Source organism: Apis cerana, linkage group LG3 (assembly GCF_029169275.1).
Source record: "Apis cerana isolate GH-2021 linkage group LG3, AcerK_1.0, whole genome shotgun sequence".
Lineage (NCBI taxonomy): Eukaryota > Metazoa > Arthropoda > Insecta > Hymenoptera > Apidae > Apis > Apis cerana.
This window is the reverse complement of record NC_083854.1, coordinates 5793256-5820586: the sequence shown is the minus strand read 5'-3', so window position 1 is coordinate 5820586 and position 27331 is coordinate 5793256. Positions and strand designations below refer to the sequence as shown.

The 27331-nt window shown below is 41.8% G+C and overlaps 1 protein-coding gene and 1 long non-coding RNA gene across 11 annotated transcripts in view; both read right to left on the bottom strand.

Moving 5' to 3' along the window:
- The window catches only part of LOC107997282 (uncharacterized), a 30731-nt gene extending 3401 nt beyond the window's left edge, over nt 1-27330 (bottom strand). For 2 of the 4 annotated variants that reach the window (XR_009829110.1, XR_009829111.1), the window contains exon 1: nt 161-1247. This is a non-coding gene — a long non-coding RNA (uncharacterized LOC107997282). Of the gene's footprint in view, nt 1-160 lie in introns of all 4 variants that reach the window. The other 2 variants (XR_009829112.1, XR_009829113.1) reach the window with 2 other exon arrangements.
- The window catches only part of LOC107997278 (protein outspread), a 181543-nt gene that overhangs the window by 102070 nt on the left and 52142 nt on the right, over nt 1-27331 (bottom strand). The window lies entirely within an intron of this gene.

Here is a 27331-nt window from a genome sequence, read left to right as displayed (position 1 = left end):
AAAAAAATTATTGATCGATAGACAAAAATAATTGTATATAAAAGATGAAAAAAAAATGAATAAATGATACCGTATAATTAGATAGTTCGCGTCGTATATCAAAAAATGATTCGTATCAACGAATAGCACATACGAGGATTTATTGAATTTTCATACACACCTGATGCAATTACTTTCTAGAAATGATTATCGGCCACGCGAGCAATAGACAGTAGACAGACTTTCAGCCACGTTTCGTGGAATTTCTCTTCGAAACGCTTTTATTATTCCCTGCAAACTCTCTACATTTTTCTATTAGTCACAATCCCGACATGCATTTTCTTGCAAGTCGTCTTCGCAGATTATCGACAACCGTCAAGCCGTTCTTCATGTGTCGGCGAAAGTGTTCACGGCTTGTACTAATGAAGTCGCGTATCCAGTTTTTCTCCAACGCTATGCACCTGTTCATCTTTCTTTATTCTCAACGTATTCAGTAAAATTATCAATTATCTTTAATTTATGAAAAAAAATCTTGTTTTTACATCAAAAGGAATAATAAAATAAGATAAGCTCTAATATTACCCGTTTAATGTTCATTAATTCTTAATTTTAAAAAATTTATATTACTTTATTACTTTATTTATGTTAATTTTAAAAATGTTAGCTTTCAAGATTCGTAATCAAATTTTTTTTTAAATAGAAATACGAACAAACCTCTATTTCCAATGAGAAAAATAATTTTTAATAAATAGAATATATTAATTCGCGAATAAACATTTAATAATGACAAAATTAAATTCAGAATCAGTTTTCGAATTCTAACCAAGAATAAATTTTGATTCTGAATGTGAAAATAAAGCCAACAAATTTAAAAAAATTAATACGTCGTAAATTACTTCCAAATGTCCATTTTCTAATGTTCCAAAAAACAATTTAAAATCAAATTTCACTTACGGTCAATTTCAAAATTCAATGCAATTATTACTCTTTATTTAATCCGAAATATTGCAACAATCACGAACTATAAAACCTCGAGTTAACGTTTCTCGCGGATAACCTATGATTCTTGCTCGTCTCTTTTTAATCTATTATTTAACAAAATTCGAGTCGTCGATATCACACATGACTTCTTTGTCCACGATCAAACGGATTATCAATCTCTAGTTCACTTGTTCGATTATCAGTTATATTTAGAATTGAGCTTATTAACTCTATTCGTTCGTAGAGTTTCTAACACGAAACACGATCGAACATCTACGAAACGAGAGGTTAGCTGTGCTAGACTAATTGCACCGATTATTCAGGTTAATTGTACATAATTTTGCCAGGTGGCGCAACATGGTCAAATATGGTGAAAATGATTGTCGAAATTGCACGAACGTGGTGTTTTCACCTCGAAAAAGTGGAGAAATTTGCGAACACGTTGCGACACTTGTGGAAAACCACGAGGAAATATTCGAAACTGTCGATGGAAATTTGTTTCGTGAAACGTGACAAAAGAAATCGTTTGAAACAACGGTTGTGGTGGATATCTAACCTCTCTTATGGTAGACTTCTAGACCGCAAAATCTCAGGTATGTGACGTTTCTTGCTTTCTTACGATAAATCTCTTTTTTCCAAATTTGAAGTCTTGTTCGTCAACGAACAATATACAACAATAACAATATTAAATATAAATATTTGATGCGCATTACGCATTTAAATTTCGAATCAAGTCTTGAAAGAACGCGATCGTGAAAAATGTATTTATAAAGAGAGTAGTGAATAAAAGGTTAAGAATCGTTGGTTTGAAAGATTTGGATGGATCGCGTGGTATTTCTCGTGATCGTTGTGCGCTATTACGATAATTGGAAGGAGGATCGACTTTCTCTCCCTGTCGTTCGAGCAAAGGCGTCGATAAGAAGCGAATAAGAAGAGGGAAAAGTTTGACGGTGAAAGGCCACGGAATTAATCCGAGATAATGACGGTGGCGGAAAAAAACTAGCTCAACTGGAAGAATCCAGATTTTCCTGGCCGCAAAAAGCGGGAAAGCGCGAGGCGACTTTCTTGATGAGAGTGGTTATTTTTTTGCGCGTGTAATTCGAGAAACATGGACGTGGACGGTGTGGACAAATCGTGATTGAGGAGTAATTAGGAGAAATGATCTAGATTTTTGTTTGATTGTCTTTGTTAGACATAGACATCTTTTTTTTCCATGCTCCACTTTCTATCCGAGAGAATTTATGATTTTAAAGTCAAATCGTTGAATCGTATTTTAGTATTGAAAATTTGCTTTTACGAAAACTTGTAATAGGATCAAACATAACAAGCCTGTTTTCGTAAATCTCGATTTTAGATTAAACTTAATTTTAGATCGATAAAATTCCACGTTTAATTTTTTCTCATCCTATAAAAGGATATTCTATAAAATGCACAGATTCTAAAAAAAGACATGAAATAATACGATGCAAAGTATACACATACCATAATATTTCAAGGATGAAACATATCTTATTCCGTAATTATATCCATAAAAATTTAAATTTGCATAAACATCCGCAACTTATTGATCGTACGGATGCACACGATTACACTTTAATTTTCACGATTCACCGACGAGAGAGGATGATTGGACACACGTATCGTAAATGATAATTCGGGAATCTCTTTCGAGAAAAGAGGATTCGCGATCGGAGAGGAGAGATGTCCTCGGAAAGGACGAAAAGAAAGGGAAAAGAGAGGAAGGGAAAGGAAAGGAAAGGGCAAGGCAGGCCGGACTGTGGCCAGGAGCCGAGAGGCGCGCATGCAGCCGTTCGTCTCGGTTCGTCGACCTCGAGTGGAATGCGAGGCATAACCTACCGTAACACCACCACCAGCACCACCACGTCACCACCAACGGCACCGAGCGTCCATCGGAAGCATCGTGTGCCCCGTCCACCGGTCCACGCGAGGAAACCACCTGCGAATCAACCCTTCTCGATCGCCCAACCTCCCTCCCCCTCTCCTTCTTCGTCCCGAGCGAATGACTCATCTGGCGTAATGTGTCCTCCACTCTGTCCACCAGGTGATCTCGAGTACCAGCTGCCACTCGAAGAGATCGTCGCGTCTCTCTGCAGGGTTTCATGGCTTTTGACGATACTATTAGGGGATACTTTTGTTTGGCCATAGAAGAGATCCCTTTATGTTCGTGGAATTTGAAATTTTGGAATCAAATCTCGATTCCTCTTTTCCTTCAAATTGTCGTTTAAATTTGAATTTCAAATTTTTCCATTCCACACTAAACGATCGTGTATTACGAATTGTACAAGAATTCGGTCAATCGATAAGATATTTCTCTTCGGATTCCTGAATTCTGAGAAGAGTATTTATTACGAAATTGTATCGATGATTGTAAACAATTCTTAAAACAAAAAAAAGGAAAGGTTTCGATTAGGGAAAAAACGAATCGAATCATAAAAAGATACAAACATGCTACTATCATCTCTCGAGGTGGTCTTATCTGTATAACTGTACCTGTCCACGGCGGTCTGTGATTGCTTACCGCAACGACTATTAGTGATTCTCCCGTTAGGATACGTGCCAGGCGCCATAGAATCGCAACGATTAATGTTCGATTAACCTGATCGTCGCTGTTCCAGAATTTCATCGCAGTTAGAGATTTAAAAGTCTCTCTCGATCTTTTTGCGCATTCGTTAACAATTCGACGATCATTCGGCCCAGAAAATGACGAGTCGACTTTCTAATTTCTTTCTTTCGTTTTCTTTCGTCTTTCCTCTTTGCGTTCTTTTGTAGAAACAACTCACGAAATATTCCTGAAATTGTTGAAATTAAGCATAATCGCTATCGCTATCGCCCTTTTTTCTTCGTAATTAAGAAATCATTCGAAGAGAAACGTTTTACGTTTCTCTTCAATAATATCTATCCCAATATTACACCTTCTTTTATTTATTTCGAATTTTTCATTAAGAAAAATCTAATCTTCTCTAAATACCGGGTGATTATTTTCTAAAATTAGACACACTTCAACTATTCCAAATAAATTTAATAAGCAAATAACAAGGCGAATAAATCAGGTATTAACGAGATAAAAAAGACACAGCATAAACGCGTACCAGACTATAAACCTAGATATTTAATGCATTTTCCTCGCCTAGAATATTTTCACTGAATGCATAATAAATTTCGTTTCGTGTTTCGCGTAATGTGGTCAGGGTCTATTCGAACCCACCATACCTCTCTCTCTCTCTTATAAATTCGTCTCGAATCCTTGGATACACTTCGAGAAATTTCGTAGATCGCCGATGATCGAATGGCGAGGTGACGACGGGCTTACCTCGAATGAGAGTACAGTTATGGAGATAAGAGGCAGCTCGAAGGATCACGATTACAAGCCGCGGCCGCCTCATCGTTCAACAGAATCTCCAACGGATCCTACGTATCTCGGTTATGCCGCTCCACCTAATTCCAGATCCTGTTTACAAACAGCGAGCGATAACGGGGATTACATGGTGTAATAAAGTGTTGCATAACTCGTATTCGAAAAGTGAATTTTCCACTTTGCGAAATTCAACTTAACTTATTTACTTGCACAACGATTCATTTCTATCTCTCTTGCTTGCCCTTTCGATTTATTCACGTGCTCGATGTTAAGATATTTGGACGAATCGAAGATACAGATCTGGTACAAGAGTTAAGGATATTCTGATAAATTTCTTCGCTGGCTTTATTCGGAATTTTCCACCAAAATCTAAACAAGTCTTTCATCAAATTTATACTTATCCCTTGACTCGATACACGACTTGGTAAAAATTCCAATTCCAAAAATCATCGTTTATACGAATAAACGTTTCCACCTCTCGTTCCATCACGTAGAAGTTAAATACCATTTCCACTCTCCTTCCCCTTAAATCTTGTTAAATATCTCTCCACGAGTCTCTCACACGCGGATCAGAGAGGGCACAATTTTTCCAAGCATCGAAGGAAAGTTGCAAATTCTCCCCGTGTCTAATTGCCAGGATCGAGGGGGCGTGTAGAAAAGAGCAGGAGGGGTTACAATATAGCCTAATGACCGCGTCACGAAGCAAAAGTCCATCATCAACTTCTTCAAACTCTCTTCTCTCTCTCTCTCTCTTCCTTTCTTTCCCTTGGTATATTATTCGCTGACCGGAAGTCCTCGGGGCACTGCACTTAAATATGCATATACACACTGAAATGTTGAAGCCGGAGAGAAGAACATTAATGGGAGATTCGCTTTCACCGGCTAGGTCTGTCCTCCTCGTCGCGTGTTGATCGTTAACGTGCTCCTCCTCCTTCGCTCGCTCGCTTCTTCTTCTTTTTCTTCTTTTTCTTTCGTCGTCCGAAGAAGCGACCGGTGAAACCGACACGACCTTTCAAAGCCACCTCCCCGTGACCTTTCCAAGGCAAACACTGTAGCAATCCTTTCTTTCGTTTTCTACCTTTCAGCAAGGATATTTTTTTTTTTTGAGATTTATAGATTTATCGAACGGGGTATAGATTTTCTTTGAGGTGTCTCCTTGTGTCTTCTTTTTTCTTTTTTTTAGATTTTCGAGTATGCAAAGCGAAACTCTCAAATATCAATCACGCGGATCGCGCGAAATTAAACTTTACTTGTACACAAGGAGCTTTAAAATTTTACAATTTTTTGAATAATAATAGAGAGGCTCGTTCGAATTCCTTCAGTTGAACGCGTTTACTCGAGGAGACGATGTGGATCGACCTTCCTGCTCGATTCTCCGTGATGTAACACTCGAGTATATACTATAAAGCAGCGTTACGTGGATCGGTTGAGTCATTCATGAAAAGTTCGTGGTATAAGTTTATGTAGACACGCGGTATTATATCACTGTTTGTATCTGTTCCTTCTTTGAACAACTCGTCACTTCGTCTTTAACTGGTATTTGTTAAACCAGTTAAACGATCGATTCGAACTCTCATTTACCATTCGTGATCGAATCGTGAATAATAAATCTCGCTCCTCTCGAAAAAAGAAAAGAAACGCTCTCAAACACTCCCTCCGTGCTTGCTGATGCTACCTTCCAGAATCGAAAAGATCCACCGGTATCGCTCGATATTACGATTAAAAGAAGAAGAAAGAGAGAGAGAGAGAAAAAACTCGCGAAGAATTCGCGCGAATCCGGGCGCGGTTTTTTCGCGAAATCTCGGCTATCTCAGTGCCGAGTGGTGGAATGTAGTCCTGGATCGGGCCGTGACTCAGCCTTGTCGCCCGAATCAACCTTGACGAAAGCTATTCGAGATCCGCTCGGCTCGATCGGTCGCGCGATCCTTCGCATTCCAGGTTAAGACCGCGGTGCGACATCGCGGATGACGGAGGACGACGGTAAAAAAGGTGAGGGCTCGTTAAAGAAATTAGTCGAGCCACGCTGCCGTGACACGACACGTCCAACATTTCGTATGGAAAAACGTAAACGGAGGGGAGGAGGAGGGAGGAAGTCGAAGATAAAACCCCCTCCTCGTACTTCCTTTTGAGAATCTTGTTTCCTTCTTTCTTTCTTTCTTCCTTGAAGTTTCAGAGAAGTTTGTAGTGCGTCGTTTCTTTAAACCAACGATTATCGCGTTCTTCGTGCGAGCTTGCCTCCGGTTTGAGTTTTTTTTTAAAAAGAAGTATAAAATCAGCGAGAGGTGGGAGTAGATGGTTTAATAGAACTCTATCATCCCGTTATTGAGAATTGTACAAGAATTCTTCCAAGAATTTCCCTTCTAGGGAACCCTATTTAACATCTAGGGATTCCTAAAACCGTATGAATTATTGTATCATCCTAACGTGGATCTTAATTCTACGATTCATTGTAAGAATTCTATTCTGCAGAAAGAAACTGATCTTCCCCTAGTTTCCCGACCAATTCGAGAATCATTCTCTATCTCCACTTCCAATCTTCCCCCCTCGCCAAATACAAATCCAAATTACACACGTCTCGACGTCTTAACGTCCCATTCTACTCCACTTTTCCAAATTCCATATTCCACATTCCAAAACATCCTCTCCCTAGCACCTTCCCTCTTCCATAAACGAATCTCCTCCCGCCATTACCGGAGCGTGTTCCGTAACGCGAAAGCGTGGAAACAGCTTGGACAGTGGAAACAAAGTAGCGCAATGACTCTTCGGAGGCACGAATTGGAGTGGACTCGTGGAACGATGTAATATTGTAAAAGGGTATGGCTCGCGCGCGGCCGCTTTGAGAGCCGGCCAGGAAGAGGAGGCAGCCGCGAGTGAGATCCTATCGGCTGATATTCAATGCGATATAACTCATTCTAGGTATGGACTATCCTCGCTTGGCCCGGGATGCACGCGCGTGTACGTGCAAAGGGAGAGAGAGAGAGAGAGAGACTGGATATTTGTGCGCATATACACGCCTCGGTTTATAATACGTTCAGTTTATAAAGCTGCCGCGGCTCGCAGCGGTTTAATTCGAAAACTTTTCGAAAAATTATCTTCAATTATGATCGAATTGTAAATATCGAAATTACGATGGCTAAATTCGATGGATTATTGGGATAAGAATTATGTTCGAACGGGCATAATTGGGTGAACGCAGTGAAATCGCGATAAGAAGAATCGTTAATAGAAGAAGATGAAGAAGAATTAATTGGAATAGGTTTTTTTTTTCTAGAAAGTTTATTTATGATACGACATATCATAAATGAAATTAAGAACCGTGAAACTTACTGAAATCTTGGAACTTGGTAAACAGGGTTAGTGGATCGCGAAGACTTAGTAGAGTTACGATCTGGATGAGAGAATCTTGATGATAATGATGATGATGATGATGGAGGAGGAGGAATTGCAAATTGATTCGGTGAACAAGATACCATAAACAAAATTAAGAACCGTGAAATTTAAATAAATTCGCTATTTTCGTAACAAGGCCAATAGGAGGTGCGCTCCAAATATAAACTCTTTTTAAATAAATCACCACGAGTATCTAAAAATTGTAATGAAAATTTAAGAAACGTAAATCACAATAATCACAATAAACGAGATAATCGGTATCTATTAATTTTAACTAAGCGGTTAAAAGAGTAAAATCTCTCTATTATTAAAATTTTATTATAATAAAATATTCAAATTGCTCGAATAAAACCACTCGAAAATCATGGCGTTTAATTCGAGCATAAGCGCTGTTGGTAAAACCAGAGAGAGAGTTAACGGTTATCAGCGTTGCGTCGCCTTTTAAAGGTGCTCCTCCCCCTCCCTTCGAGCCGTAATCCGTTAGTGGCCCAAATAAATGTCATTCGCGAGTCGCGAGGGCCGATATGAATTAATTAATGCTCGTTAATATCGGTCGAAAAGAGAGTCGTCGGTCGGGCGGGGGCCACCACTTTCGAACCACCGCTCGTCTCCTCCTCGCTACCGTTATTCGATCCGAATTAATCCCGACCGTTCCAGCCAGTTGCTGGCTCAATTAGCCTTCGATATTTCAATTATTCGTCCCCTGCGGACACCTTCATCGGCTCACCTTCCCATTCCAACCGGCGGCCTTCTTTTTATTTCCTCGCCGTCTTCGCCGATTTAATTGGACCGTCAACCTCGACCTAATAAAATCCTCGTCCAATATCTCTTTTTGTTTTTCGCGCGTTTTTACGTTTGTTTATTTATAACTCTCGCGAGGATAATTGGTCTCGTCAATTTCCTAAAACACCTTACTCTACCAAGTTTCGGATAAATACTCGTGATTCTAAACGCGATTTTAAAAAATATATATATATCATCCACGATAATAAACATAACTAATACACGTGCGTTGCAAGACGCACACATCTCGTTTATCCTTAAAACGATTCTTTATCAAAGATGATCGATTCGAAAAGACAGCACACCAAGAGACAGCAACTAAAAATATTCCTCATACCGTCACGAGCCATCGAGCTCTCTCTCCACCACGTTCTATTTCCACGGCTGGGACACGCGTGCTCGTCGCCACCTGTCGACTCGACACACCTCGATAAGGACAGTCCCCCCTCCCCCAGACAATCAGACGATACATACGGCGGGCATTTCGAACGCGTGCATACGCAGCAAAAGCTCCGTTAAACGAATCCGTGCCAAGATGGAGGCTCGAAAAGCTACGGCTGCTTAAGAAAGAGAGAGAGAGAGAGAGAGCTCTGCCTGCCTCGTGATAAATCGAAGCGAAGGTGCAGCGGAGGCACGTGAATATTGCGAAACTACCACCTCGTCGACTCGCTACTTTGTTTTACCTGGAATGTCGTGAAATGGCGTTTGACGATTAAATGGACCCCGCGTCGCGGTTGCGTCACGCGCTTGAAATATCGATTATCCCCTCGTGGCACGGGGGGAGAGGGGTTCGACGGTCCAATTTCAACCGGTAGCACGACTATTCGTGCTATTTCGTTGTTGTACAAATACCGGTATTAGCATTGGCGACTCACGACGAATGCGTGAGAGAGAGAGAGAAAAGCGATTGTTGAAAAGTGTTTATACATATATTTTTCGTATTTACAGGTGATTCGATATGATGGTCGAGTATTAGTGGAGTGGAGAAGTCGATGATAGTTCGTTGGTAATTTTGTCTAGCAGGGAAGTGTATTCATTGTCGGATAATAGGGATAGTTTTGATAGATCGGTAGTTAATTTTAGATAAGGGAAACGCGTTATTGATGAAGCATTAATCTTGCTTTTGTTTAAAAAGTATTGGGTTGAATAGAAATGGGAAATTAATTAAGGACGTGTAATAATCCGCCGCCTTAAAAATTGTTTCGTGGTTATTGTTAGTTGAATAATTGACTAGCGACATTGATGCTAAATGTCAAGGAAAAATTTCAATAGAAAAAATAATTATCTTAAAGAACTTTCAGAGAAATCGATTCTCCTTATATGTATTTATCGTGTAATAATGCAAAAATATTACGCTACGGAGCACAAAAGTTATACATGTTCATAATCATAATCATCTGAAAGGAAAAAGAAAACCTTACAACAATCCTCCGACAATATCTCTTGCTAAAATTACCATCTCTTCTTCTTTTAACCAATTTTTCTCGCTTGCCCTCAAACATTTGCAAAATACGATTGAATCCGTCCGAGCAATCGGATTCCGCTATTTCTAAAAAGTTAAGAAGAATTTAACGAAGATAACCCGATCCCAAGAATCGGAGACAAACGTTTTCCTTCCATTTTCGAAGGTGTCATCAACCCTCTTCGCCAGGAATGACGAAAGCGAATTTTAAAATCGAGGCCTCGCGATCCTCGTTTCGCGGAGGACGCCGACCTTAATTCACCGCTAACGACTCGATTGTTGTCTGCCTACTACTACCTTCTTCCATTACAAATGGCAAAACGTTCTCCAACGGGGAGATCCTGAAACGCGTTCCTTTTTTCACAAGTTCTCACGGCATTCCGGCCGGCCGTGGCGTTTCCCAAGTGGCGGCACGAGTGGCCACAAGTGCAAATTATGATCCGCGGAACAACATCAGCATCACGCCGGTGCAATAGGTTACTGCGATCCTGTTATCGGCCCCGCTCGATCTTGCCTCCATGAGCTTTCCACTTGCCACCTAAACGCGCACCACCGTCCTACACTCCTCCTCCTTCTGCCATCCTTCCTTTCACGCCGTTGTCTCTGCCATCAATGCTCGCCAAATTCCTTTTCGCGCCGGCTCTGCGCCTCCATCCACTCGAGTTTCCGATTTATCATCGAAAACTTTTCGATCTCTCTCTCTCTCTCTCTCCATTTTCGATAAGAGCGCGCGACTTATATAAATTTCCGTAATACGAATTGATAAAATAAAAAATCACGCGTGTAATCTTATCTGAAGAAAAAGAAAAAGAGGAATAAGAGAACGATAATCAACGACACGATCTCGCAACGATTATACACTCGGTGATTCGATGCTTCCTCGTATGGTATAATATTTAACTCTGGTATTATTTTTTTTTTCTTCTTCTTCTTTCGTTTCACATCGTGTATCATACGGTCGTGGGACGGTAGCTCCCTATCCTACGAGGGATCTCGAGAGAGCGGACGGTATGCTAATTAGATTTCCACCTGGCGAGGCACAGAAAAGCATCGGGCGGAACTTGGATCGGTTTCGAATTAGGACCAAGTGCTCGCTCGATTTGTCGAGCGGCGGGAAAAATGGACGAACGGGTGTCCGTCGAGATCGTTTTTAGGCAACGGGAGCGTCGGCCATCATCGGCTTTGCATATTAATCCGAACAACCGATCACGATTAATTAAAGCGAGAAAGTTGTTAGGAAAGTAGGGCGTAGTGGAAGAAAAAGAAGAAATTATAAAGTGTAATATATGTAACGTCGTTCCTTGTAACTATCTCTCGAAAGTTATTATATTTGCGTCGTAAAAGTTTCCCGAACAATTCTCTTCTAATCTTCTTATTCGTATTCCATCTTCATTTCGATATTGGCTCGCTTCAATTTGCATTTGCATTATTAATATCGCGCGGAAAATTATGCGTAAGTTCGTGAAAAGAAAAACGTGGAATATCGATTACATTTAATTTCCTCGAAAATGAGCGGATATCTTGGAAATTGCAATCATCGGATCGCATCAAATTTCGTTGAAATCGATACGTCTGACTTTCACCTTGTCCGTTCGAGGAAAAAAGAAATTCCAAATGTATAAATCTGCTCGACTGAGTGTAGGCTGAAACATCGGTCATCGATGAAAACTCGAGGAAAGAATCGTTAATCGTTTCCCCAGGAGGATGGAAAATCGTCGGGTTTCAATTATCCCGCTACCATTTTCCATTCGCTTAATATATTACACGAATGTGTGCTCGTGACGGTTGGAGGACCCTGGATTATAACTCCGATCGTGGCTGATTCATTAATCACATCGCAGATGTAATTTCCATACCCGGTTCAAAGCATGATTGATCGCGGTTACGCGGGAAAAATCACGCGTTGGCCACGAGTTGGCCGTGTCTCATTAGACATCGCGTGAAAAATCAAATCAATCAAATCGTTAAAAGGAAAAATTCATCGACGTCCGTTCCCCAATTTCATCCTTTTTGTCGCAAAACAAAGAATCCGCTCTTTTCATCCCACTCGATTAAAATAATTCGCGATCTTCCGCGCCGAATCGAATCCTCCCAACAATTTTCCCAATCTTCTAGCAAATCAATGTAATCGACATCCGAATGAAATTTCGAAAGGAAATAATTCCGTTAAATAAATCCGGCTCTAAATTCCCTAAAATCTCCAAGAAGAATCGACCACTGCTTCTCAATCCGAACCACCAGCTGGCGCGAAATCGATCGATCGGACGAGCCCCGTCTCGTCCATCCTCCTCTCTTCCACCACAATTCCACCTCGAATCTCCATCGACTCCTCGTACAACTCTCCACGTCGCGCGTCCACTCTCACGGAGGAACGGCTTTCGAACGGTTTATCGTTGCGGTTCGCCCCTTCGCCGGCTTCGTAAATCGACGATCGACGAGGAGGCGAATCGGATTCGGATAGGATACGTGCCGCGATAAATCGCGTTATCCGGCCTCTCTCTCTCGACAATTACAAGCGCATGTCCCTTTTCGTCACTCACGCCGCGTTTTACATCACGGGGGATCGATCCAAGGGAGAGAGAAGAAGGGATCGTGGATCGTTTTCCGATCGTTCGCCGCGAGAGGAACGCTTTCGCACGGTCTCTCCGACCCCTCCTCTCCCTTTCTCCGCCCGTCCGTCACTTTTTCGCCATGGGAATGTGTGCCAAGTGCGCATCGGCCTTTACACCCGATCTTCGCCGATTTTTACTTTTTTTTTTTTTATTTTTCGACGTTTGACGTTTCTTTTGATGGGCGATATTGAGCAACGTTTTTAACGTTTCGATGCTTTCGATAATCTCGAATCGAAGCGATTTTTAGCTTCATCTGGATGTTTTGGAATGAGATAATAATGTAGTTCGCTGATTTAGGAAATGAACGATTTACACTGGCTTCAAGATTTTCGTAATTGTTTTGTGCAATGGAAATATAAATAGTAAAAAAAAAATTATTCCTTTGTTTTCTATCCTCCATTTTTATATTCTCAAGATCCAAATGATATTCAGCATTCCTTTTAATCACTTTTATGTAAATATTTTCGAGATATCCAGATATAAATTCGATAAACAAAATTGCAAACGATATACGTTCACCTTTCGAATAAGAGTGGAATAAATATCAAAGTCCGTGCGTCTCAGATGGATACGAATTTAGGACTTGGTTGCGGAGTCAACGCCCTGCTAATCGGAGCTTATTCGAGTCTATTTCCTGTCTATAATAAGCAAACGGCACTGCATACCGGTACACGGCGTGTTGTTGCTAATAATAAGTCAGGGATTCAACGATGAGATTAGGAATATCGACATGTCGAGGCGGTTTTTCAATGCTCTTGAATTATAGCCCGGAGAAAATCGTTCTCTTAAGATCATTACCGTATCGTTTTCTGCTTGTCACCCAGCTTTTTACCCTCCAATATACGCGTCAAGGAAGGTGAAACAAGATTCACTCCCTCGTCCCCTGATAAAAATTTATCGACTCTTTTAATTGCGACGATTGTGTGCGTCTCTCTCTCAAGACTGATCCCAAATTTAGTAACAACACCATCTTCCAGAAAGCTTCTGGTCAATCCACATAAATTCTCCAGATAAAAAAACGTAACTTGGTTACTTGGAAATGCAATTGGTCTCGATCGAAACACGGTACGAATGCCCGTAAAATTTCATCGATGGCGGAGGGAATTTGGGGTTTTCTGGAAACGGTTCGTGCCGGAGGCGAAGTCGGCGATCCAACAAAGAGATAACATCGGATCGTACGCCATTCACCGCGATCCCCTGTTACGAGGGTTTTCTTCTGCGGCGCTCTTCCGGGTCTTCTTGCCACTTCTCCCGTCTCGAATTACCGATCGAACTAGTCACCGAGTCCCGGAGACCGAAGGCATCGTGTCGTATTAACGAAGAAGGTTTTTGCCGGTCACCCGTGCCACAGAAATCCGAACACCGCCGCCACGCAGTTCGATCGCGCGATGAAATTTCTACCTCGCTCGATTCAATCCCCTCCCAGTTTTCTGCCAATTCTGCTGATGCAACTCGCGCAATTTCCCCTCCGCTTCCGGAAAGGTCGGGGGTCGATTCTTCGACAAAGGGAGGAGGCGTGGGAAGAATAGTGGAAGGAAGGATTTTTCCATCCCGTGCTCGAGGAGAAGAGTTGGGGTATGAAAAAATTTGGAATCTTAGAGCGTTTCTAGGGAAAGGGAAATAGTTTGAAGGAGGGACAAAATGTTTGCGGGGAACGATATTCACACCCTGTGCCGATTCCCCCGCCCCTTTCTCTCCACGATCGAATTACCGCGGATCAGATTCGATCTTCTTTCCTCGCCGTGTAGGTGGCAGGGCTCGCGTGTCACGATATTTCATACGAGTACACGAGTTGTTCGCGTCTCACCACCAACTTGGATCGATGATCCATAAATCTATCCTTTTCTATTTCTAATTGAATCGTTTTCAACGAGCGCACAATTTTCTTCTTCGTTATTTTATGAAAGAAAAATATTGATTCGTCGAAGGACGGGATTGTTATATTTCGTCAAAATTCCCTCTAAAAAAATTACTCTATCCTCTTCTTCTCGGATTCGAGTCGAAACTATGGTTTCTCGAAATTTTAATCGAGGGGGGATTGGAGAACACGTGTTTTCAGCGATGGTGAAAGGAGAAAAGCCGAAAGGAGAAGAGATAGGCCTTAGAGAGTCTATTCGTAGAACAATAGGCGGCATCGAGGTACCAGACGATGAAGTCACGACCGTATACTCGTGTTCCAACGTTGTGGCCGTTTTGCCGTGGCCAAATAGCGCCACTTTAACGCGGCGTGGCCAGCATTGCTCGTAGAATCGAGGGAACATGACGCTCGCCTCTTGTTCCCTCGCGGAAAACGGGGATCCCGTTGGAAACAGAGCGTGTCCTTGAGAGCTTGACGAGAGACACCAACTACGCCTGCTGTCCACCTGCGCTTAACACCTTTCGTGGACCGAGAAAATAGGATAATTAGGGTAATGAGAAATTCAGAAAACACAGATGGAGTTACATTATTAATAACGCTAGAATTTATGACGATTTCTAAAATAATTTCTCGAATTATTTATCGAAGACTCGCTATATTGTTTCTTATACACCACTTCTACGCTCGTTCTCAAATTTTTGCAACGCGATATGCGAATACATGTTATACGAGGAGGCCGTTGAATCGAACGAGATTGAAAAATTCGCATGTAAGATACACTTTCGATCAATTAAACAAAGAACAATCGATCAGTGGTATACGACTCCCTCCTTCTAATCCAAACGGTTCTTCCTTGATTAATTAAAACTTGCACAACGAAATATTCTCCACTCTCCCGGCGGAAATAATACGGTCGAAAAGGAGGGGAAGAAGGGATCGTCAATGGCAGTGGATTCGAGTAATCCCATCGTCCACGAGCCGTGGCATGACGAAGCCGTGCAGATGAATAAAGTCCCCGTAATTGGCTCGAGCAAGGGCCCAAGCTCGGCATTTTCACTTTCCCGGGATCATTGTCCGATAGATAATCGTGACTCTTGCCTTTCGTTTCGCCGCGACGAATATATATTTAGGAAAAAGGCGTTTCATCATCGTGAAATCGAAATTTTGGCAAGGCAAAAGGCAAGTAAGATATATCATTTCGCAATACTTCGTATAATATTCGTTACGAATATTCGAAACGATCAACGTCGCGTTTTAAAATTTATTCGATAGGAGAGAATCGAAAAAAAAAGGAAAAATCGGGATCAATCGCGATTATATGCTCGCCGTACAAGAACGAGAAGTGGATCGTTTGGCACGTATTAAAGTGATACCCATATATATATATATATAATCGTATCGATCCATTTCAACGTACCCGTAAAATCGCGCCAATCGTAAAACATGGTTCGAGGGAACAATTATCGGCGAGAATTATTCCGATATTTTGTAATTATCGGATGATGTTTGTATGGTAGTACCAGGCTGCACGATATAATAGATATAAATCTCCCCGATTATAGTTCAATTTCTTTCGCGCTTCTCCTCCTCCTCCTCCCCCTTCTCCCCCTCCTCCCCGCGCTTTTTTCAGACAATGGAACGCGAGAGTTTCTCCGTTGTATGGTTCGTAAATCAAGTCGGTTTATGTTTCCATCCGACCAACCATTACGAACCTATTATCGTTCGATTTTAATACGTTGGAAGAAAAGTGGATCGGTCTAAATTTAGTTTTTTGCGCCGCTGCCATAATGGAGTATAGTTAAAAGATTAGATATATATATATATAGGGAAGAGGAGAAGGATTTTGAAATTCAATTTATAAATTGAAATGAATATTTTGATCTCGTTAAAAATAATTTTCAACTCGTCTTTTCTTTTTTTCAAATTATATACGCGTCGATTGAGCATTGAGGCGGCCATTTTTTGAAGAGGAGGAATCGCCAAATTTTAAAATCGATGCCTCGATTTTGAGCGTAATATTAGGAATATATAGAGGTTCCGTTCTAGTGGAAATATCGATACAAAATGGTACGCAAAGCTAAAACTCTCTTCGCTGATTGGATAAAACAATGTCGTGCACCGCTCGTGGCAGTCGTTTACCTGAAACCCTGCGCACTCCATGCCCCACGATCGGACGTGAAAATATCGAGTTACGAGGAGACAATGAACCGAAGTCCTCGCCGATTATCTCGATTTCCATGAAACTCGTATGAAATCTACTGCCTAAAAAGGTAGACAAGAATAATTCCTTGAATCATGCCCCCTTTATGATATCCATTAATTTTAAAATTGTTATAAATATTATTCGTACAGATAAAAAGTAGTTGGCAATTTTTTCTTTATCAAAAATGCATTACATCGATACATTAATACGTTCGATATAGTTTCACGTGTACAGAGTGAGTCACGTGTCAAATTGAATAGCTTGCGAGGCATGCATTCAACGAGAAAAATTTTTTTTCTACACAAATTAATAATCGAATAATCGTTTGAACGAAATTCGACAAATTGAAAATTCGAAAAATCTAAACTTTTTTAAAAAAATAGTGGCAATAGTTTCGCGTTACAAGCAACATCTAAATTTTCACGAAAAAACGGTCACACCTGAGAAACAACGACTGGATAAGTACAAACCAGGCCCAATTGGATCTGCTTTCTCTCGTGGGCCAGAGATTGGCGTGCGGCAAAGATTGATCGTCTTATCGATAATTAGCTTGGCACGAGCACCACCTTTGTTTCGCTCGTTTGACCCTAGCAACGCCTTCCTCCAATTTCTGCCACTCGAAATTCCACCCGACTTTTGAACCACAAACCATTCGCTTCGCTCTCGCGGTCACGAATTTCGATTCTTGCCAACCTTGCAATTTTCGTTTCTTGACACGTTACCATTCGTCAAACTCGAAGAGTTTACTAGTTTCTCTAGGAAGAAGGAAGGCGAGGAACCAGTATTCTCTTCGTATTCCTACGAAATCGAAAGCGAAATCGAATGGATGAATAGTCATCGTCATCGAATAGATGAGTCAAATGGAGATATAAAAGAGAGGAATTTAGATTGGAAACGGGATTTAGATTTTCCCTTGGATACGTTGAGAGAAAATTCCGATTCCAAGATCAGTGGTGGAGAAAATAGAGGAGGAATTTTATTCGTTGCTATAAATCCTCCAAGATTTCCACGATAAACACGATAAACGATCGAAAGATAAACAATGCAACAAAGATTAGATTAGCTTTCTCCCGTCCAAAGGGAAAAACTTCACACGTCGAATACGTCGGTTCGATACTTTGTAAACGAGAAATCCTTTCCTCGCGATCCCCTCGAGTGTCGCAAACGCAATGAATTCCAAGGAAACATAAATCTCTTACGACTCTTCCTTCGATTAATCGACCATTTTCAACCGAACGACGCTCGATCGAGCTTACATAATGGAACAAATAACGATTAGAGAATTTTTCTCTCCTTTCGAAAAAAAAAAAAAAAGGAAACTTCATCGATATTTATTACATTCGGCATTCAAGCTTCGTTCGATTGCTTTCTCGCGACATCCCCTCCCGCGATGTCGCAAACTCGGAATTCCAAACAGGCATAATTTCCACCACAGACCCTTCCTCCTTCGATCTCTCATCCAAACGAGCATACTCGTCCCGAGAATCTCCCTCTCTCTCGAATAAAAAAATTTCAATTCCCGTTCGATTCCTTTCTCGCGTGTCGCAAACGCGAGATTCCAAACGGGCGTAATTTCCACCGACTCGCTCCTCCGACTAATCGGTCTTTCGTCAAAGCAAACAAGCCCACCGCCGTGCGAACAATGAACGCATCGATTAGGTGGAGCGCGTAGGTGGAGCCGTGGCGTTGAGGCGCATTTGCACGTGTCGCACGTTGCCTGGCGGGCGCCGAGGCGACGACGAGGAACGCGAAGATATAAAAAAAGAATAAAGGGAGGAGTAGAGGGACGACGCGTGCAGCAAGGGCCGCGTTCGGGCTTTGAGAGGTAGTCCACAAAGGGTGGAGAGGAGGATGAGAGAAAGAAGAAAGGAAAGGAAAAGGAAAGGAGGAAGGGAGGAAAGAAGCAGCGACGTGCGTACGGGGCATAACTCGCGAATAATGCGCCGTTTTATACGGGCGTACGTGAGCCAGCCATAAGCAAATGCATTTTGCTGCATGTGGGCCTTAAGCCGCACGGTACAGTCGGCGCTATAACATCGTGCGCCCGAGTTGATCGTTCCCTTTTGGGGAAAAAAGTTTCGAGGATCCTATTTTCCCACGAATCTCCCTTCCCTTTTCCCTCTCCTCGTTAGAAAGACTCGCGATAATGTATAAGAGTCTGTTGATCCTCTCATTGTTAAAATTATTAAAATATTAATCCTCTCTTGTACACGATACACGTCGTCCGTTTTTAACGTCCGTTAATTGGCCAACAACACGCACGGTGAAGAATAAAAATCCGAGTTTCCTCCGAAATCAATCCTGTTCATCCGGAATCATCCATCCACGATCTTTATATTACGGACTGTACAACGATGTCCCGCGCTCGTGAACCCAACGTTTGCTCGTTATGGCAGGAATACGCTCGTTAAATCCTCGCGCGAGCAACAAACGTGCACGAGTTCCATCCAACGGAGGAATGTTTAACAAGAACTCGCGAAAAGGCCCTTCGATGACTTGTCTTCATTCGATATTGTTCAATTAAAATCTCGTAAAGTCGATAGCGGAGGTTGGGGAGGGAGAGCCACGGCCCAATGATCCGTTCTTCACGGTATTGGAATAATCTCCCTGGAATCACGGGACGATTTCACGTGATGCGAGCGATTTCGCCATGGTGGAGATTCCTTTGAGAATCGGGGAGGGGGATTATGCTTGCAATTTTGGGCGGGATGGAAAAAGGCTGTATGAAAGAGCGTAGTAACGTTTATGACAGTCGTTTCTTTTTCTTTACAGCATCGTTCGTGGATTATTCGTAATTTTAAATCTCTCTCTCTCTCTCGTGAAATTTTCGAGGTAAACGAGGAACAAACGTTCCCGAGGATCGAACAAGCACATTTCTTAGCGCGAATCAGTCCTGCGTGAATAAGAAAAAGATTGATTGGATAAACAACGAATCGATTAACGAGATACGGAGGTTTCGATGATAAAGTAATGGCGTGAAAATTTTATCCATCGATCGTATTAATTAGCGCTCGATGCTTCTTTAAATTAAACGAGGCGTGAAGCTACGGGAGAGGCTACATTTTTTTACCTCATCGCGTATTTATCTCTGGAATCTAAATGTATCGTATTTACATTGCATTAGAGGTGTCGGTTACGTAAAAGAGCCGCAGAAATTGCGTTAAAAGGAAAAAAAAAATAATTATGCGTTATTTTTCGCAACGCGAGAACGATACAGAGATCATTGCAATTTCACTGTGATTCTTTACATACGCGTACGTACACATGATATCTGATTATGTAATTTGGAAGAGCGTGTGATCAAGAACCGCGCGACAGAATCGTGAAAAAATCGCCAAGAAAAATAATACGGCAGAATTTGTTGTTTTATTTCTTTATCACGAACGAATATCTTTATCGCGTTAAGAGTTAAAATGAGAATATAATCGATGAATTATTCCGATACGAATTATTCCTTCGTCGTTCCTCCTACACCAAAGCCGAAATATTAACTGCGTACAATGTCTCGACGAACTTGTATTAAAATTAACGAGGCAGAAACCGATCGTTAACCTAGCTGTCGAACGAGACAACGTCCTCGAATCAGTGGCTTGGGAAAAAAAGAAAACGAAACTTCCACGACACGGATAACCGATGCTCCGGATTTTCTACAAATTAATATGATTATCCACGTAGCCGCGCGTCGTGCCTTCATTGTGGCTCCCAGTTTTCAGCCAGTGAAAGCGTACCATTAGGGACGTGCCACTTGTCGTCGTTTCCTCGAAAAAGAGGGGAAAAAAAGGAGAAGAAAAAGAGAGAAAGAAGGGGAAAAAATCTAAAGATCGAAAGGAGACGAACCGATCGGAAGAAGAATAGGAATAAGAGAGAGAGAGAGAAATACCGGTTACGATCTTAAAGGAGACACGAGGCGGTTGTCCATTATGATGCAAATTAACGTTACTCGAGGAATTTTACGCTCGGCCTCGATTTTTTTCTTTTTTTCTTTCTTTTTTCTTTTCTTTTTTTTTTTTTTCCGCGCATCGCAGGTTCATCAGAGTGTGCCAATTTCTTCTCGCGCAAAAACCTTCTCTGGGAAAATATCTTTTGCGGGCGAGTTGTCGATTCAGAGGCACATAGAAACGAATCAAATTAAAATTGGCTGATTAAAATTAAAAGAGGAGGATGGGTTTGATCCCGGCCCATGGATCATTTTCGAACAGTGGACGCACGAATGAAACGAAACACAACAATGGAGGAAAGGAAGGATTCGACGAGTGAGTTTAACGAGAGTCGCAAGCGACTAACCCAGATTGGAAATAGCCTGAACCGAAACGGTTCTAGGCTTGATTTAGATCCGACTTTGCTCGTCCCGCGTTACTGCGGGGATCTAATCGGGTCGTTTTGGAGAACGAGCGTTCGAATCGAAGATTTCTCCAATTTTTATTCGTGCATTTATTCTTGGAATTAAATTGAATAGCATTGTACGCGTAGGCACGAGAGCGGTTCGCGATGTAAAATTCGTATCTACGAGTATGAGTCACGTGCTAAATTTTTCTCTTTCTTTTTCCGTTTTTTTCGAACACCGATAAGCCTGGGAAGAAAGATGTTGAATATGCATCAGCCGAGGCAAAACGTCAAACGTGCCTCGGCAAAGAATTAATCATAATGTAAATTTTAAGTAGTTAAAGACGGCACGGGTCAGACCCAACGCGACCTAAATACCAATTGCCGTAAGTCCAACTGCATCCAGATCAAGCGTAATCCCGTTCGTAATCCCACGCGACGCAAGTGATAATTCTTTCACTTTTAATCTCGAATATTATTCGCGTAATACATCTCCCGATCAATCTCGAATCGTATCGAAATCGCGTTTAAACAACTTCGACTTTCGACCCTCTTTTTCCACGCATTCAGCAAAATGCAATTTTTTTTTTCCTTCGATCGAGGTCAGGATTAAATTTCAATAACTTTGCTTTACTTACACGTATACGAGCGCAAAGTTCGAGTTGCAACCCCCTCTCCCCTCATTTCACATCGCACGTGAAAAAGAAAGAAAGAAAGAAAGAAAAAATTCCGAGACGAGAATGGAGCAGAATCATGAAATTTCTGAATTTTCAAAGAAAAAAAAAAGTGTCGATCGGTCGTATTTCAAGCTTCCAAACGGCTGCGTAGAACAATCGGCGCGTGATCAAAGGGCAAACGAGCGGTTATTGAACGGAGGAGAGAGAGATCGGTGCGCGTTTGATAAGCAATAAATTCAGTTATGGCAGTATAAATGTACGCGCGTATAACGCGTGTGTAACAGCTCGCGTGGGATGAGGTCAGCCGACAAAAGGAAAGCGTTTCGTTTTCTTTCTTCACCTGATAACAACTCCGTGCGTTTCCTCGGCTACAAAAGACTCTCGAGGCTAACAATGAGATATGTCGGTTACGCAATAAACCGCGCCGCACCTCGCCGCGTGTGCATACATACCATTGTGTAATAAAACGACGGCAGCGGTACACTTGGTAGCGCAACTTGGTGTTCCCAAAAAGAAAACAGGAGCACCACCACCATATCCTCGATTACGCTCGTTATTTAACGATTGGCGGAACGGGTAAGAGGGGAAGAGTCGGTTGGTTGACAAACATCGCGGGGAGGGGGTATCGATACGATACGCAACGTCGTCGACATGCTGATTTAGCAGCTACCTCTCGTTTCGACGCACATGCTGTGTCATTATTGTTATGCAACTAATCGTTGGTAAACGACGGTCGTTCCTTTCGCGTGCACAAGGTGGTCCACAAGTAGTGACAGGTAGGGTAGATAGGAAGGAGGCGAGAAGGAGGGGGATGTTTTTTTAGATTTATATCGAACAGTTGGAAGAGTCGTGGAGGAGTAGAATTTAAATGTGGAAAAATAAGTTGATACGTACAATAGGATTCTTTCATCGAAGACCTTGTCTTCGGCGAGATTAAATTTAGATGTTTATCGCGTAGACGTCACGAGTGGATGTTATTCCGTATATGTAAAAAAATATGTATAATTTTCTCATTTAAAACCTTGTTTTCGAGTTTGAAAAATTTGTCGAGTATTGCATACGTTTTTACTATCTTCTATACAATATATCATGAATAGATAATTAACAGGAAGTTATTCTACGTACGAAAGCAAATTGAATATTCTTTTTTTCTTCTTCTTCTTCTTTTTTGAAAAAGTAAAAATCGACAAATTTTCAAGCTTAATTTTTAATTAAACACCCTATATATGCACGATTCGAGTAACATATATATATATATAAAGACAACACGGAAGAGAACGTTTTCAGCCTCGAAAACGATTTTGAAAGATCGAGAAATCGTGACTCTTTTTAATCGTAATACGATGGAAAATATTACGATTACCTTATCGATGAAATCTCTTATCTTATTACGACGAGGCCGTATTTGCAATATTCGTTTGCTCGATTACGACAGCGCACGTTACGCGCAACGTGTTTTCTCAAGTCGGTCGAAACTTCGAAGAATCCTGAACCCCCGAAATTCCACCGAATTCCTAATTTACCACTCCCTGGGAAATTTCGAAAAATGTTGTTGAATCGACGATAAACCGTTCGATATTTCAATCGATATTATTCATCCTTTTAAGGGATAAAGGAGGGGGAGGGGATGCGTGAAAAATCTACGTGACGGAATTAACGTGAATAAACAAGATCCACTTAATTAAGGAGTCGTGCAGCGACTCGTTGATGCCGAAGAGAGGACTGGCGGCCTGTTACGCACCGTTTCGTCGTTTAACTCTTTAAAGGCCTTTAAAGCCTTAAGGCGCCTTCTAATTATTCACTTTCTCCGACGTCTCGCGGTGAAACGAACGAGATTTACAGGCTCGCTCGATGTAATTTCGACGATAGTTTCCAACCGGTCAGATACGACAATACGACTCGAGGCCGATTCCCAGGCTTCCGGGTTCTTCTTGTCTCGTCTCGTCTCGCCGCTCGTTTATCCCGCCCTTCTAACGATCCCGTGCCTAACAAGGCAACGTATACAAAACCACGCGCACACATTTCGAATGAAATTTATACGAGAGTTAGTTAGTTAGTTAGTTAGTTAGTTTCTCGAAAAGAATACAGTATGATCGATAACGATGACGGTGAAATAAAAAAAAAAAGATTTCTCATCTTTCCTTCGTTCCTCCCTCGATACGAGACGAGTGATCGTTCTTTTCGAGAATTGAAAAATCTCTCGTATTTGAATTTGATCGAAATCGGCGATTTCCTTTCCATTCCATGGCGGTTCGAAGGCGCCAGTTTGGAGAAATAATTGGAGGCGTTTTTTCTTTCTTTTTTTTTTTCTCTTACACCAGATTCGATTAGAACGAAACGACGTCTGAATTCGAGATAAATCGAGGGGACGGAGAGCTATTATATCATATACGTGTGTACACAGGCATCCTTTTCGCTAAACGATAGCTGGGATTTAATGAGAGTAATTTACGGAATGGATAGGGCTCTAAATCGTTGGAATTTAATATCTTTCTCTCTCTCTCTTTCTTTGCGTTTCGGGATGATATACGGCCGTTTGGTGACGTAAGAGATAAATTCGAATCGCGCTCGGGGCGATTTTTTTCGCGTGGTTATGTAAATTTATTCTTATCTATTTTGTAACTCTCTCTCTCTCTCTACTCCCTTTGTCTCCATTGTTCCCCTCTCGCTCCTCCCCTCTACTCGTTCGTTCTCCCTCCTTTCTTCTCGTTCAAGCAAAATTAAATTTGTTGTAAATTTTTTATTCTTCCACGTGGAATGGAACAAACACATTTCCTTAATTCGATCCCGCGTATCTTTATTACATTCTGCTTTATCGTTATTGTAAATGTTAGTATTATTAAGCAAGGCGATAATAAATAGCGGCGGAACATTATCTATTATCCTTTCCGTATTCTTCGATATATCATTTTCTCCTAACTAACAGATGTTTGAAACTTCTTGCATACATCATTCTTCTCGTACACGTGGAGTAAAATAAGAAGAAGAAAAAGAAAAAAACCTTCCTTTGGACTCCATTCGTAGATTTACACAACTCCCAAGCGTTGCATAAGATAGAAACAATAAATGACGAGTCATCCATCATAATGAAAACGACACCGGGATCAAGGTATCCACTTTTCCACAATCATAATAAAGATTATACTCCCCCTTCTCGTCCTTCCTTGCTGAAAAGCGTGTTCTTCGAGGCGAACTCCTCGAGCAGCATCATCCGAACCGGAAGAGGAATCTCTCTCCATTATTCGCGGGAAGAGAGAGAGAGAGAGAGAGCAGTCGCGGAAGAGCAGTCACAGCTGTCATAGGAAATCAAGGGAGAGTGTGTTGATCGAGGCCAAACACGGCCGTCCATGAAACCGCTTTCTACTCGTACTCTTTCTCGACAATCTCGTCCCCTCGATTCGATAATCGATCGTTTAAACTCGCTCTTCACGCATCGAATAAACCCGCCGATCGAATCTCGAAGCGTGTACTATAATAACAATATACGCGCTTCCAATCGATTCGAGCTGCGCGATAACTCTTCCCTCGTGATGACGGCTCGATCAGGAAATTGTTTCCAAACAACCGTTCGCTCGGTTCACTGAATGAAAACTCGACTCGAAAAAAACGCCAAAACTTCTCCACGTGATAATTCAAACGTGTAGTTTCGAATAAAGAGAAAAAAGGAAAAAATTAGAAATACGTCGATTTCCTAATCCCTTGCTACCATTTACTTGGTAGACATTAATTAATTAGACGCGATTTAATATTTGATTGATTAAGATGAAGCGATAAATTCGAAGCATCTATCGAGATGTTGAGAAAGATCTCTCCTTCCGGCTTCGTCTCAATTCAATCGAGGATCGAGCGAGGTTAAAAATGTAAAAAAGTAAGTAAAATTGAACGAACCGAAAAGAGTTATTAACTTTCAATTTGCACAAGCGAAGCGGTAGCTCGACAACCAACGATATCTCCATCTATTTCGAGGACACCGATTTCTCTCTTAAACCCAATCGACCGACAAACTCGCGGAAAAGAGGAATCTTCCGTGGAGATAAGAGAACAGCGTGGAAATTGATACTCGCATAAATGATAAGCCCGGATAAATCTCGACGAAGGACTCTCGGCTGAGGAGGCCGGCCTTCGCTCGACGCTCCAACAGAGTCGAGTATAAAGCAGCGCAGAAATCGGGTGGTGTCCTCTCTTATCGATCCGAGGACGGGGCTGAAAAATTCGGTTGGACGTAAGCGTTCGAGGATCGCGGGAGAAAGTTTAGAAAGGAACGCACGACCGATCCATGGTGCTCGATCGATACGAAATACAAAGCCGGGGAGGAAAAGGAAAGAGAGAGAAAAAAAGCGGATCGATCCGCTGTGTGTAGCGACTGTTTACAATTCGCAGTCACGTATACGGTCGCAAGAAGTTGGCTGCAAAACTGGAGAAAAGAAGGTATTGCGCTCGAGAGATTGAAACGAAAGGCGTGTAGAGGTGGAAATCGAGGGGGGAGGGAGAGAGGGAGAGAGAGAAAGAAGAGACAAAATATGTATCAACGATCGTGTTCCCAACTTGTTCGAAGGAGGAAGATCTGCGAAGAAGTTGGTGGACGAAATTGAAACGAAATACGTGTTTCGTTGGGGCGAAATTGCTATGTTGGTCGATAGAAGGAGAGAAGGTAAAATTATATCGATCGTTTCGACGTTGTTGAGAGAAGAAGATCTATGGAGAGAGGGGGGAGAAAGACTCGTGGATGAAATTGAAACGAAAGGCGTGTTTCGTGGAACGAAGTCGGGCATTAGTGGGATAATAAAATTGAATCGATCGTTTGAAACGTGTTGAGAGGACGAAGTTTGTGGACCAAGTTGAAACGAAAGGCGTGTTTCGTAGAGCGAAATTGGCGTTGGTGGGGGAAGAGAAAGAGGAAATAAAACGATCTTGTCGATCGTTTCAGATACATGTTGAGAGAGAAACATCTGGAGAGAAGTTTGTCCGCGAAATTAAAAGAAAGAATCCGTATACTGCAGTTGTTGTATATTCTTGGACGATCAACGTGAAACGACTTCGACCATTAACATTAAAAAAAAAAAGAAACGATACTTTGCAATATCAACTTCCACTAACTTTTCTTCCTCCATAGTTTGACGGTATAACGAAGGGAAATCGATAGAAAGGGAGAAAATAAAATTGCATCGAATCTATATACCGTCCCATAACACTGGAGGAAAGAGTTAAAAAACGATACTTTATAATTAATATTAACTTCTATTAATTTTCTTTTCTCATCGAACCAAGAAAAAAGAAATAAAATCGGTTCTACATTCCTCCATAGGGAAGCGGATGGATGGGAGGGGAAAAGCAGAGGAAAGGGAAAATAAAAATTGTATCGATCGTTTCAGCGCGTCGGAGGGGGAGATCGGTACGGTTATCCTCGCTTTCTCGATAATGAGAAAATTGTGCGGTTCGATCGATCTTGTAACACGATCTCGCGATCATAGACTGTCGATAACGCGTAGCTCGTGGCCCGAGGCATCGGGACGGAAGTGATCGATGGCCCAGACGCGGACTATTTCCGATCTCCGCCGCCGTTCGATCGTTTCGCCGTCGCTTCCGCGGCCTTTAAACGCCTCGGCCAACGTGTAACCAACGACCGTGCACATATCGGTGATGAAACGGCCCGAGGATAAAGATTTTCAATTGGGCCCAAGATTTTT